Consider the following 14248-nt stretch of genomic DNA (forward strand, 5'->3'; position numbering starts at 1 on the left):
GCGATGGGTGGCCGAAGGCTCGATACGGATGAACGAATGTAGTTTATCTATAACGAGGATTAGCATCAGTACGGTCATGTATAATAAGAGTTCACATTTTCGTCTGCTGTTTTTGTTTAGAATGTAGTTCCACTCAGTCTGGAGTAGAGACCGCCAGCCAAATTGACAACTTGCCCTGTGCGTACAGTAATTGCTGAGGTGGTGGCGGTTAATTTTGGATTACATTCAGTATCATGTCAAAGTTTATATTCACGTGCGCCGAGGGCAGAGTGGTAAAAGTAGAGCAATGCTAGGTGTCGTGTTTAAACTTGGATTACCTACTTCAAAAGGCACCGCTGGCAAAAACATGCATAGCAAACAAATCGAGACGTGTTTACATATTAAAAAAATTGCCTTCTATGTTAAGGTCGACTGAAGTCAAGGAAACACTGAACGAAGAAAATGATGCCTAGCAGTTCACGACCTGTGTTTATTCAAGACAGCGAGCATGTTTAGCGCAACGTAACATTGGAGTGCGCCGTATTGTCTCTTACCACTGAATACCATTGAATGAATAAGTCACGGTGATTCCCGCGGTCCAAATGAACATTTCGGCATTGGTGCTCATCTCCTCTTTACAGAATAGCTCCTCTGAGCCAGTGGTGGAAATTCCACATTAATTTTACATGTACCCTTACTAATTTGTCCAGGATAACCACGCTGAGTTGAAGCACTCTTTTTCAGGAGGGTTTTTATTTTTATTTGAAGATGTTTTCAGCCAATTAATGATGGAAGTTCATACAAGTTGGAGGAAACCGGAGTACCTGGAGCAAAAAAAATCAGTCCCGCAAGGGGGGGTGGGTAACGAACGCTCTATTCCCGTACAGATGGAAACAGACGGCGATTAGTCCACTTGCTGCGCCGCCGTCTCATGACGAGCCGGGGTATGGCCACCTCGACGCCCACGGGAAGGGAGTTTCACAACATTCGTGCGATCCACCGAACCCTCGCTGCCTCAAACAGTGCTGGATTGCAGGCGAGCACAGCCACCACCGCCCGGCTATAACAGAGGCGAGTATGTCCATCGGGCAACCACCAGACTTCCCCACAGAGTGGTAGTAACTTTATCAACCTCAGAGAGATGATGGGCTGGGTCAACTGGATTTGATCTCTCAACGTTCCAACTGCGAGCCGCTCGCTCTATTGCTGAGTTATCTGGCCAGGTCCTTGAATATAAAATATAACAATTTTGAAAACTCCTTGCATACTTGTAATATACTGACACTCACATTATAATGGTGGGATGTAAGACGTGCACCCATATGTATCTGTCTCTTGGGAAGGACACATACTGGTTCCCTTTGAGAAAACAATCATATCCAATGCATTTGTAACCGCGTCTCTAATTAAAGGTTTAATGAGTGGGTTTGGGAAACAGATACAAATCTTTCGTTTGGTTTGGGGCTCGTGGACATAATGTGGCTGATCTTGTGTATGTCAAACAGGTGCCTAATATGGTCGTTTATCTTTCGTGTTTATGGCAATTTAATTACTGGGCCCATGGGTCACTATTGTACTTACTATATATAGCAATATCATTACTTTACATTTGTTTTGCAATATTAGTCGTTTTATCTCCACATTTTTACGTAATGATTTCATGGAAGGCTATTATACACATCAGAGATGCGTTATTATTCTTTCAGATAAATTTTCCATTGCCATAATGTGATTATACTTTAAACAATCTTTGTGCCGTTCTTTGATTGTCAAATAACTTTCCTTTCTTCTTTGTTTTCTCAAAATATCCTCTGGAGAGTTTGAATTTCCTTTTATTTTATTGTTTTCAATGCACACACGCTACCCCGGTACAATGTTACTTGCAGGGACTACTGCGAAGTATTTTTTTCTTTAATGGTTCTTGTCATCAAAGAGAGGACACTAGCCCTTTGAACATTGCTTCATCAGTCTGCACGAATTTTCCACTGCAATTCGCACAAATGACCATCTCGAAATCTTTCTCACGAAAGTTTAGGTTTGTTCTTTTCTCTTCAGATTCCTTTCCCTGTCTGCGGGTACTTCTCTCGCCCCCGACGAACATCCCCAACAGACGCACGTTTTGAGGACACGTGTTCATTTTATAACAATTTAGGACTTGTGTCTAACAAAAAAAAGCAGGCGAGGCAGAGCAAACCCTTGCTGGAGATGCAGTAAAAAAATTTTTGTTTCATTCCATGAGACGATCCTCCGGGGGAATTCTTTGATTTGGGGGAAATTCGTTTTTTTCCGAGCCAACCCACGCAGCTTCCTTCCCACCTCCTCCATCCCCCCCCCCACCCCTTACAATCCTTTCCTTAACCAACACGCCCCCTCACTCTCTCTCTCTCTACAAAGGCAGTTTCACTCTCACGTACGTGGAGCACTAAAACACGGCCAGAGGCGAGCGTTACTGTTTGTCGAGTCCGCTTTTATGAGCACTCGCTACCGTGCTTGCAAACCCCCCCACGAAATATTGATGTCATCACTGTGCAGACCGCGACGGAGACCATTTTACTCCGTTGGAACTTCATTTCTCCTTCTGAGCTTGCATGGCAAAACCGCACTTGGGAGCGTAAAACGTCTCCCGGAACCCACTGACGTCAAGGTCGTCACGGGAAGTCCCGTCGCCAGACACTGATAAATGTCCCATGTTGACAATGGGACACAGAGGGAAAATCGAGGGCTCCACAAAGCACCTGTGTGCTCCAGCAGAACGCCCCAGTGAATACAGCTGAGCTTGATTCACAGCGGTATCCACAATGGACATCGGCGATAACAATAATATCAATCTGGGTTGGCGGAGTCATGAAGCTCCATGTTGTATATTCCACTGCTAGATGAGGGCCTCCCCACGCTGTGTGGGGCTTTGGGGGTTATGTGACCATAATTTAGCCGGTCAGTGCGGGTTGGTAAAGGTGGGGGGGGGGGGGGGGGGGGGTATATACGCGGTGACATAGGAGTATAGTACAACGATGCATTTGCTGCACTGCCCCTCGTAGTCCAGGTACGGTGGTCACCCATCCTTCCAAGCACTACACAGGCTCAAACCTGCTTAGGTCCCGAGATCCGATCCAACCGGATGCATGCACATTCCTGGCTATTAAGTCGTGGGCTAACACCATGCCAACTACCTTTTTTTGTTGTGAACGAAAGCACTGCTTCTCCTCTCTAATCTTGAAAGCAGACTTTTCACTTTGCAACTCGCGATGAATGGGAAAGTGAGAAAGCTCCAAGCGACTGCAACACGGCCCAGCGTTGAACTCGCACCGGGAATGCACTGTAAGTTCCATCAGCGGTGCAGCATGCAGAGAAGCAAAATAAACATCGTTTTAGGAATCCAGGCTGAGCACTTTGCGAAACAATCGAACGCAGGAGGTATTCGCTGGCGTAACGTCTTGCAATATCCAAGGTATTTTTCGACTAAGCGAGATTAAAGGAGTCTCGTGGTTTTTTTTTTAACGCAACAATACAAAGAGCGTCATGATGTGAAGAGAGGATGGCTGAACTCGTTCGCTTGGAATCAAGGGAGAGGTGAGTGGAACACAAGACGTATTTGGCAAGAGAGGCCTGGAAACAAACATATCCGAAATATCGTAGGTATAAAATGTAGATATAAAATGTAGATATGAAAGCCACGCGTATGTATGTTTAACTTTTTTCGCACCGTGTGTAGCCAACCGTGCTAATTGGAGGTGCAGGGGAACGACAACAAACTAAACACAAAAAAAGCAGTTCTCAAGAAATGAGTTTTCAATGTTAGACTTAAAAGTGCACAGCTCCAGTGGCTTCCTAATATCAAAAGGAAGAGCTTTCCAGACGGCCGCAGAAGCGCATCCGAAAGCGTGCGATGCATTGACCGTGCTTACTCGATGGTTTAGCATCGATGTCAATTGAAACACGACAATACTCGACTGTACTTAATTTCAAGCTAGCTTTGCGTCAAGGGAATACGTACGCATCACACAAATAAATGACGAACACAAATTTACTAAAGCTTTAATGCTCCGTTGCAAATGCCATAAATATACGTTAAGCCGACAATATAAGTTAATATTCTTGGTTTCTTTCGGTAAAGTCACGTTGAATGGAAACAATAAAATGTATATTTTATTATTTTATTGTTTCCAGTCACGAAAGCTTTAAATAAAAAAATACAAGTTAAGCCGACAAAATATGTATTCATCGTCTGATGTTTAATTATACACGTTCTCAGTTAAGTCATTACATTGCACCGGTATTAAATGAACCAAAAAGCACAGCGATACCAATAAGGTATGGAAACGAGTCCGCATTAAGCTTCAGGTTTGCATGCTACGAGTGAGAGACGTGACCCAACAGGACCTCCTCACTCGCAGCTGACGTTGGTGGAATCCTGCTGTCTCAGACCCACTGGGGGACAGATTGCGGCCATCCTGGCCTGCAGAGCTCACAGCTGACAAATGGAAACTGCGCCCCCCCCACCCCCACCCCTCAGCACAAGTGAGAAAAGATAATCCCAAAGTGTGAAATTTTGCCCGTAAATGTTTTCTCATCCAGCAGCAGCGCAAGCAAATCGCGTCCCACACGCACCGCGCATTCCGAGGCGAAACGCTCGCCACTCGCGCACGCACGCCCATGTGCTGGGTTTCCGTGAGCTCCATCCCATGGGGAAGCTCAGTGTTGAGTGGAAGCCGTCAGAGATGATAAACTTAAAGCGAGAATTTGCATTGCTCCCCCGTCGTGTTTCCCGGTCGCACCATGCGTGGGGGCAATTCGCTCCACATGCCGGGGAGCTTCGAGCAATCGGCACGAAACGTCGGACATCGTTGCCAAAAGTACGCGCGGTGGCAGCCCGAAAGCACGACCGAGTGCTGCGCAGAACAACCACGAAAACCTACACGTAAGGATTTGCATTTGTTATTTAAGTTGTACAGTATTCATCATCAGCAAACTACCATACGGTACCTGCATTTGTCACTGTACAATTTGTGATATGTATATTATTGCGGTTTTTTGTGTACATTATTCAGAACGTAAGTGACGAATAGTTGAGCACCATACTCAAAACAATAAATGTCTCAAGATTATTTTAAATGGTCACACGGCCCACGGATTATCAGAGTTGCCCTCATGGGGCCTCAAAATAACTTTAGCCGACCTTGCATGCAAAAAACACATCGAGTTATAGTCACACACGATACATGTGTGTGTGTGTTTACCCAGGAACACCTCCCTAAGTATCGTATTTTTTCAGGAATGGCTCACTTGGAATGTTAGACAGTCCGTGAGTAGTTTTCCCTGTGGGATGAAACCAGAGTTCTCCAGAGAAAACACTGACACTGAGGGAAGATCAACCCAGACATTGCACGGCTAAGTCGCACACAAGCTGTCTGCTGTACTGCCTCCTGCAGACCAGACGCCTCACGTGAGCTATGCAGGTGGGTATCTAAAGAGTTCACGGAAGCTCGCCGTGTGTACAGAGCACCGTTATAAAATATATATAAGAATACATTTTTGTCCAAATGGAGCTAACCGCAGCTACAAATCTGTCGGACTGCATTTTTTTTTGTACAAATAGTTTTGGCTAACTTGATTAAAAATAATAAAGTATTAAAGCTTTCGTGCCTGCATAAAATTACTCATTGTTTTTTTTCGGTAAAGTCACGTATGTAGAAATACAATAAAATTAATTAAAAATTTATATTTTTGTTTTAATATAATTTTATTGTATTTCTACATACGAGACTTTACCGAAGAAAAAAAACCAATGAGTAACTTGATTAAAGTTCAGTGTGGAGACACGGAGGCTGTCCCGACTTGCGTCCTTGCCCCTTGACCCCCCCCCATCCCCCCTTGCGAGGGGATGGGGGGGGTAACTCCACGTCTCCGCTGAATGAGCACCTGCACGAAGCTGCTTCGAGACAAGCTGTCTAAATTGCTCTCCAAGCGAGGGGGAAACCCACCCACGCCAAACCTCCCCATAAAACATGTGGGCCCCGAGGGACCCTTGACGCATCTCCCGTCCACGACAAGGAGAGCTGTTCGTCTTAGCGTGGCGCTCGTTTGAAGGTGCGTGCAGTTCAGCAGTCGCGATAGACGACGACGACGACGACGACTCCGCTTCTTGTGAGTAAAGAAGAAGCAAACCAAGACGCAACGTGGCGATGCCAGAAGCAACTCGTGGCCTAAAATCACGAAGGTTGTGTGCTCAACATCGAACGTTGAAATGCGGTTTAAAAAACAACAACAACAACCCATCTCTTAGTTTTGTTTGAAGGAAAGATCTTTGATGCCTACGTGGTGCCGACATCACGTCAGTGATTTGTGTCTCCAGCTAGCACACCCCGAACACGTGGGGGTGGGCGGACGGACGGACGGACGGGCAGGGGATTCCCATGAAACTCCTGTGCCGCCCAGGGGGAGGTCAGTAATTCCCTGGGCCACCCCTGTCTGGCGGTGGGACGGCCCTGAATGAGCATCCACACCTGTGCAGCCAAGAGACCCCCTGCGTGTTTGTTGATGCAGCAGGGACGTGTGTGTCTACGTGCACGCCCGCTGTGTCTGTGCATCAGACGAGACGAGCATCTCTAATACGGCGGCTCAATACGGTTATTCATCCAAGACCCATCGCATATGCACACGGCAGTGTCGTTTTGCTGTATTTGTTTGGTGTGTGGTGGTGTCCTGCTTGGCTCGCGTGCTGTGCACCCAGTGACCCGAATTTCATGCCCAGCCACAGGTCTCACATTAGCGGTGAATGATATCTGAACCGGTTCTTGCCCCACCCGCACGCACTGACCAGCACGTACAAGTATGGTAAAAAAAACAGTTATTGACGTGACATTGAGAGGTCTTCATCCACTAGGGGATTGGCATTCTGGTTGGAACATTTTACTGCATATTTTAATTTATGGCAGTCTTATATTATGTTTTGCTTTCTTTCCGTGTATCCCTGGGATCTATGGAGTCGACGTGAGTTTGTTTATCATACACCAGCAGTTACGGAAACTTAACATGGGACTCCTTGGTTTAATAATAATTAAATTGCAATAAGACTTTTTCATTAACCATCGTGCAAAACATCGTACACAAATTATGTAACAGTATGGTAGCTCGTAGAAAAAGGCATTACTACGGTAGTACGTTTAACATCCCTGTGAACACACCAACAATTGTTCGCTTGAGTTAGAAGCCAGTCGCTCAACCCCACACTCGTGTCTGGCAGCATTTCCTCTCCATTTTGAGCATCCAATGGAATAAAGGGCACACGTGGTTTTTGGCCCGAAGCTACGTGAAGCGGAGTTGTTGAACAGATCTGCTTGGTTTTGCTATTTCTCACTGTCGATATGGATTTTCCAAAAACTACGTGAAGAACACCTGGGCCTTTTCACTAGGCTAGGCGAGTGAGTGCTGGAGTCAGCTAAAAGTATACCAGAACAAAAGCCAGCTCTGTCTCTCTCTCTCTGACCGAGCAGATTACTGTACTGTGTTAGGGCTTGTGCAAATACACATCATGTAATACAAGTGGCCTTCATCTCGCATTGTGTACATGAGCCTAAACAAAAATACAGTACGTGGCATATCCGACTACGCATGTACTTCTTTCGCACCGTGCATAACCAACCGTGTTAATTGGAGATGCGGGGGAAGGACAACAAATTAAACACAAAAAGCAGTGATAAAGAAATGAGTTTTCAATCTAGATTTAAAAGTGCATAGCTCCAGTGGCTTCCTAATATCGGAAGGAAGAGCATTCCAGACGGCCGCGGAAGCGCATCTGAAAGCGCGCGATGCGGTGACTGCCTTTGGCTGGGGATTGAGGTATAGGCAGTTGTATGAAAAGGTCGGATTTGTGAACATCGTTATAAACGATGTTCACAAATCCACTGCACTAACTGGTCAGGTTTCTCAGCGGTAGGGCGAGTAGTTATCGATTGGAAGGATGCGAGTTCAATTCCTGGTTGGGGGTTGAATCAGCGCACCATCACTCTGGTGTCGATAAAATAGGTACCGTTTTGAGGGGAAGTCAAATGAATGTGGAATTAGTCCGTCTGGATATTCGGTAAACGTGGAACGTTGGACCAATGTTGAGCCAGCGTTGGTTCAGTGGTTTTAGCCACTTGGCAAAGTTGGCACAACGTTGCACGGTTTACTGGGTATGTGAAGGTCAGATATGAGACGTTGTACTGTACCGCGAAACAACAACTCCCGGCCGAAAAACACTACAGCTTCTCTTTCTCTCTCATTTTAAATGCTGATGTAACACAAGGCCTTGACTTCTCCCCCACAATCCCTTGAGAAACACAGCCATCCATTGTGTTTTGTAGACTTCACGAGATCCATTTTAATGACCACGAAATCACAGACGGATTAAAAAATAACAAGAGGTGGGAGAATTGGGGGAAGGAAGAAAACTCTGGGAAATAAACTATAATTTTGCTACCAAAAAATTATTTCATAGAAAAGCTCCACTCAAAAGTCTTTTGCATTAAAATCTGAGGTGCCGCCAATATTCCAGCACTATTCGTTAAATGATTGAAGCGACCTGCTACAAATGGCAGTGACACGCATGGAATTGTCCCGCCATTGTTTGATATACGATCCTAACAATTTGTTTCATAACCCTATGCCGAATAAAGGTTCTCTGTTCTTATTACAGCTTTAGGATGTCGTTGATAATTGCGAGTAAAAAATAATCTAAGGCACCCTGAACGAACATGGTTAATGTTTTTTTTTTTAATATCCCAAATGCATTGTGTTATGCGTTACATATACTAAAGTGCTGTCGTGAAAGTGCGTGGTATTAGTCACTTGTTAAAATCCCTCTTTTGGCCACACCTGAATATTGCGTTGCAAAAACCAGCCCAGCCGCTCTTTATGACTCATTATGCACACAACATTTCATCACACACATTAACGCAGAACGTTAAGTTGTACATCAATGAGATCAACTTCCGTTCTGTCCACGTAACACAACATTTAAGTATCATCACATTATCCTTCCAGACTTACGTAAACCAGCAACACGCTGGACGCGTTTCGCCGACGTTAGAGAGTGCTATTTTTGCAGACAAGTTTTGACAAGATTACAATAAGTGAGCACAAAAGCAGAACGAAACTCACTATCGTTGTGGTTTTTAAAATGCCCTCTTGGGACTGCCAAAGGAGCCTACAGGTGAGTCACGGGCATCACGGTAAAACATGAGCCAGTCCCAGCCAGGACACCAGTAAAATCATAGAAGAAACGTACGCCCACTATAATATATGCACGTGTACTTTTACATGAGTGCATGCATGCACACTTCAGTACCGCAGTTATGATTACACGTATTACATAATGTTTATAAGTCAAAGTGTGGCCCTTTTGCTGTAATGGGCTAATAAATGGTGACCTTGAGCCAGAGAAAATGCCATATTCTGGTGACAGGGGTCAGTCTGTATACATATTCCACGTGGACACGAGACGTGATGTCATGGCGTGCGCCCCGCTGTTCACTAATAGCCGGATGGCGCAGTGGTTATAGCATGTGGCCCCTTGCAAGTACGGTACAAAACCGGGTGAGGCACCGACTCAAGTATTCGGTCCTCCAGGGCCAATAACTTAAGTACCATTTTATGGTGAGTCCAACGTGGTTGTCTTATGAAGGCGCCCCCATCCTGCCATAGGAAAGCAAAAATTCTACCACTGGCTCAAGGCTGTAAAACGGACATGAACCCAATGGAGAGTATAGTACGACACTATATTGAGTCTCCCATCAAAATAGGAATCGAAGTTTGATTTAAAATAAGACGGTTTACATCGTCGGCTTCCTGTGTTTGGACGGGACTAATTTTTAGTTAATGGTGTATATAAAATATTCCTCCCGGTTCCTCCACCCACCGCAAACAATCCAACCAAGCAATCTTATCACGGCACCACCGCCAACTCCCACAGTAATTAATAGCCCAGACAGGAAAACCACCACCCTTCGCGGAACACCGCAATTGTGTGTTTTTTTTGTCAGTTAAAGGCGAACGTAATGTCTCTGTGCTGCCACCTACACAAAGGTGAACATAACTACAGTGCAGTCGCGCACGCGTGTCGAGTGCCTCGAATCATATCTCACGAGGATGTGAAACGGTGAAATTAAAAAAAAATATATTACTCATGATTCACGAGGAATTTCCCGCAAAAACAATTTCAATTGTTATTGCAAAAAACCTTTTGCACTTTTGAACATATTTCCACTATACGGCATTTAACTCCGATAGAATGGTGCGGCTTATTTTTGTAAGCAGAACGTTTTTTTTGTTTTTATAAAAAAAATAACGGAGGGAAGTCGCGAAATTAGTGTGTGCCATTTAGGTTAAGCAATAATTTACCACGAAAATAATTAAATTCAAATATTTCAAGTTTATTTTGTTTAACCGAATGGGAACTCCAGAGACCGAGATATATAGTCTCATTTGCAAGATTGACCCGAGTTTTATAGCTATGGAAACCACAGTGCAGCACTCAACTGCCTCTTCGTGACTAAAATTGTAGAACTAGCAAAAGTTTGTAAGTCTTTACAAAAATAAATGGCTAACCGCTGCAACTCTTAACACTACCATGTACTGTAGAATGTTCGGTATATGCCGCATTTCAAGACGTCTAGCATGTCCACACCATACCAAGCGTTTTGTGGATGCAACGTTCAGTCCACTCATGAAGAGGCCTCTTGTTTGAAGTACTGCATGACGCATTCAATGACCACAGACATGAGAGCACTGACATCATGATCAACGCAACATTCCTGCAATTTAACTATCTATTATTAACTACTGTCGCTATCTATCTGAAGGCACGGTTCAATTCTAAAATAATACATCCCTTTGTTTGATGAGGAGAGCCGCACTGAGAATTACGCCTCTTTTTTTTGTCGAGAGGGTAGTAGTACTGCATCGGGATGTTTGGCCAAATCCATTCGTGAGTGTTTGTCACGTTTGAAGAAATCCATGCATAATGAGAATATTAACACTCAAAGCTCCGTGCAGATGGATACAATCCAGTTGAGAATAACTCTTTGGTTGGGAAGAAGTTTGTAGTTTATTTCCCGAGTAAAGCCCATTGAGCTTCACAGCTCTTTTCAACCCCTGGGCCACCTCACAGCCCAGTGGATTTGTGAGTGTCGCGTATTTATTTGTACGGCACGCCAACCCACTGCCTACAAAGTGCTTGAGTGCTGACATGCGCCACCGCACAGAGATCCTCGACAGTTGAATCACGCGAAGGAACAATTCCCGATTCCCTTTCGCTGTTTTCAGAATGTTTCAGTGCGTTTACAATTGCACTGCCGGAGTGCGTCTGATTATGCATAGTTCAGAAATGTGAGCGGTAAAAATAATAATGATTTTGAAAAAACTACTCATTGTTTTTTTCGGTAAAGTCACGTATGTAGAAATACAATAATATAATTTTAGTAATTTTATGCAGTCACGAAAGCTTTAATACTTTATTATGATTTTGAAAAACTTAAAAGACTGAAAAAAGGAATGGATGCTTGAAATGACATTGAGAGACAGAGAGAGGAACAGATGGATGAGAGAAATATTCGCAGGGTCAAGAATAGCAACGGAGCAGCACACAAAGTATAAATTTTGACTTAAAACTTTCGTGACTGTAGGAATTCATATTCTTGGTTCTTTCGGTAAAGTCACGTAGATAGGAAACTAAAATCAATTTTAATTTTTGTTTTCTATCTTTACCGAAAGAACCAAGAATATAATACACAAAGTATAGATTGTGGATGTCCACCGAGGGGGTAGAGTGATGAAATCAGCTCGTATGAAGGTGCTACGTGGATTTTCACGTCGCAGAATTTATGGCATCGGCTTGGACAGGCCTTCATCCAGCACTGGATTGATTATGGCTGACGACGATGATGGTGATATCGGGATAAGTCAGCTGTGGTGGGTGTTACTGTATGAATATGATAGATGAGATATACATGGTTACAATAGGTGTGGCTCATCAATTCCAGATGAAAACACAAACTAGAATAGCACATGAGGGCTTGGGTAGTCATATAACAACGGCATTAAGTTACATAATGTACAGGCAATACCATGGGTGAGTAAACACAAGGTGGCAAGGCCGTAATAATAATATATATTGGGGGGGAGACATCTCCACACATCCCCCCCAATAATCAAATATGCTCAAAATGTCCCCCCCAATATATTGCTATAAAAATATTTTTAAAAAATAATAATTGCGATGCTATGTAAATAAAAATAGCAATTTTCTAAACCTTGGCCACAATATCTGGACTTGTCTTCAGATAACAATGCATAGATTTCTGTTCATATGATTGTGGTTATGGTTGTACTTTATGAATCCCCAATCTCTGCCATTACATACAATGAAACAAGAAAAAGTAAAAAAAAAGAAAAACAGAGCAATGTAATACAATAACACTATTAGACATTATTGTAAAAAAATTAATAAAAAGCCCATCCGATGTGTTAGTGAATTTTTTATATTTTAGGCAGGAAATGGCAGGAAATTAGTTTTAAAATTTAGATATTTTTATGGGGGGGGACCCCAGACCCCCTGGAAGATTTGGTCCCCCCCCCTCAATGTTGACCCCATGGCTACGGCCTTGCGAGGTGGTAACACAGTAAAAGAGAAACACGTGACATAAAGTGGTCAATGTCAACCTCTAATCACGTGCATACCCTAATAAGTATACAAATGCTGGCGGGTGGTGGTTGCATGTATGGAAAGTTTTAAACCTTCGTTCTTACGCAGAGGTTGGAAAACTCAAGGTTGATCTGCAACTGTGTTGAAAGAGTTGTTGTTTTTTTACAAAACCAGGATATGTTCCTTAACAACTGAGCGATTTTCAGCAGCAATCGCTGCAACAATTCCTTTAAAAAATATTGCATACATTTTACGTAAAGTATAGAATGCCCCATCATTACAAATATTATGTTAGTCTACCACAGTATTTCCTAGACACATCACCAGCACTTATGTTATCAAGGTGGTTTCTTGAGTAATTTAGGTCTGGAGCTCAAAGGAATGCGTTATTTCTTAATTTAGAGGGATAATGGGTATTGAATACATTCTACAATACCAGAGGGTCAATCTTAGCACAGTACATGATTTATGACAATATATACATAAATAAGCGACTGGTATATTAATAGACACTCAAGGTGACGTTCAAACACATGTGTGCGAAAACGCTTGCAAGCAATGCCGGAAACCAGACCACCCAGCCATAAAACATATTATAAATACCAATACCTATATAACAATTCCAAAAATATGAAAGTATTCCATATCCAAACAACATTTCCCATACAATAATGGAAATTGAGCTGCCCTGATTACCAAACAAAAATGCAAGCTGCAGGCTGGCTGTAGGCGAGTCTTAAATGGTGTGTGAAAAACAAACATGGCACCAAGCGAAAAGATCACAGCCCTGTGGCAAAAAGGCCTTTGACCTGGTCTAAATGGGCAGCGACAAGTTGTCCTTTCTGAAGAAAAAAAATAACACGATTTGGAGAATGATAAATTGGTAGAATAAATGAAGGCGAATAAAAGGATACATCTACGAAACTAAACGCACAGAGGAAGAGCAATTCAATCGGAGAGTCAATATTGTGGTGTAAGGGGGAAAATACAAAAATACAAAATGCGAAGTAGGAAGAAGAGGGGGGGGGAGGATGTAAAAGGAGCTGAGAGAAATCACCGAAGGAAATCGCCGCGTTGACTTGTAACAGCCTCGTGGGCTCAAAAAACAACAATCAGTTTAAGTTTACACAACAAAATGCATCGCCTTGTCCAAAACAAAGCAAGTGTGGGGCTTTTACTAAAAGGGCTGAAACGTGAGACCATTTTGGTCTCGAGAGGTCAGAGAGATGAGAGAGGCAGAGAGGCACGGCGCACACACAAGGAGCGAACACACACACACGCACTCCCAACACTCACTCTCGTGCTCGCTTGCTCGCTCGGCAAACACGTGCATACGACGCACTCGGCTCGGAAGAAAAAAACCAACCCACACACTCACTCTCATGCTCCTCTCCAGCGCCCTTCCCTGCCCTTTGGATGGGCGAGCTTTGAGCTCGTGGGAAAATAATCCGTGCGCGTTCTGTGGCTCCACTTTTGCGGGTATCGTAACGAGAGCCACAAATGACCAAAGATGTTGTTACCGCCGGAGCCACCGTGCATACGCGGCATGCCGTCTAAATAGAGGGGGCAGAATGCAGCCGGATTCTG

The 14248-nt window shown here is 43.8% G+C and overlaps 1 protein-coding gene across 2 annotated transcripts in view; it reads right to left on the bottom strand.

Moving 5' to 3' along the window:
• The window catches only part of LOC116944140 (pleckstrin homology domain-containing family G member 4B-like), a 164948-nt gene that overhangs the window by 111212 nt on the left and 39488 nt on the right, over positions 1 to 14248 (bottom strand). The gene's annotated exons all lie outside the window — the stretch shown is intronic.

The sequence above is a fragment of the Petromyzon marinus genome, chromosome 20 (assembly GCF_048934315.1).
Source record: "Petromyzon marinus isolate PM22_M1 ecotype Great Lakes invasive population chromosome 20, UKy_Petmar_22M1.pri1.0, whole genome shotgun sequence".
Lineage (NCBI taxonomy): Eukaryota > Metazoa > Chordata > Hyperoartia > Petromyzontiformes > Petromyzontidae > Petromyzon > Petromyzon marinus.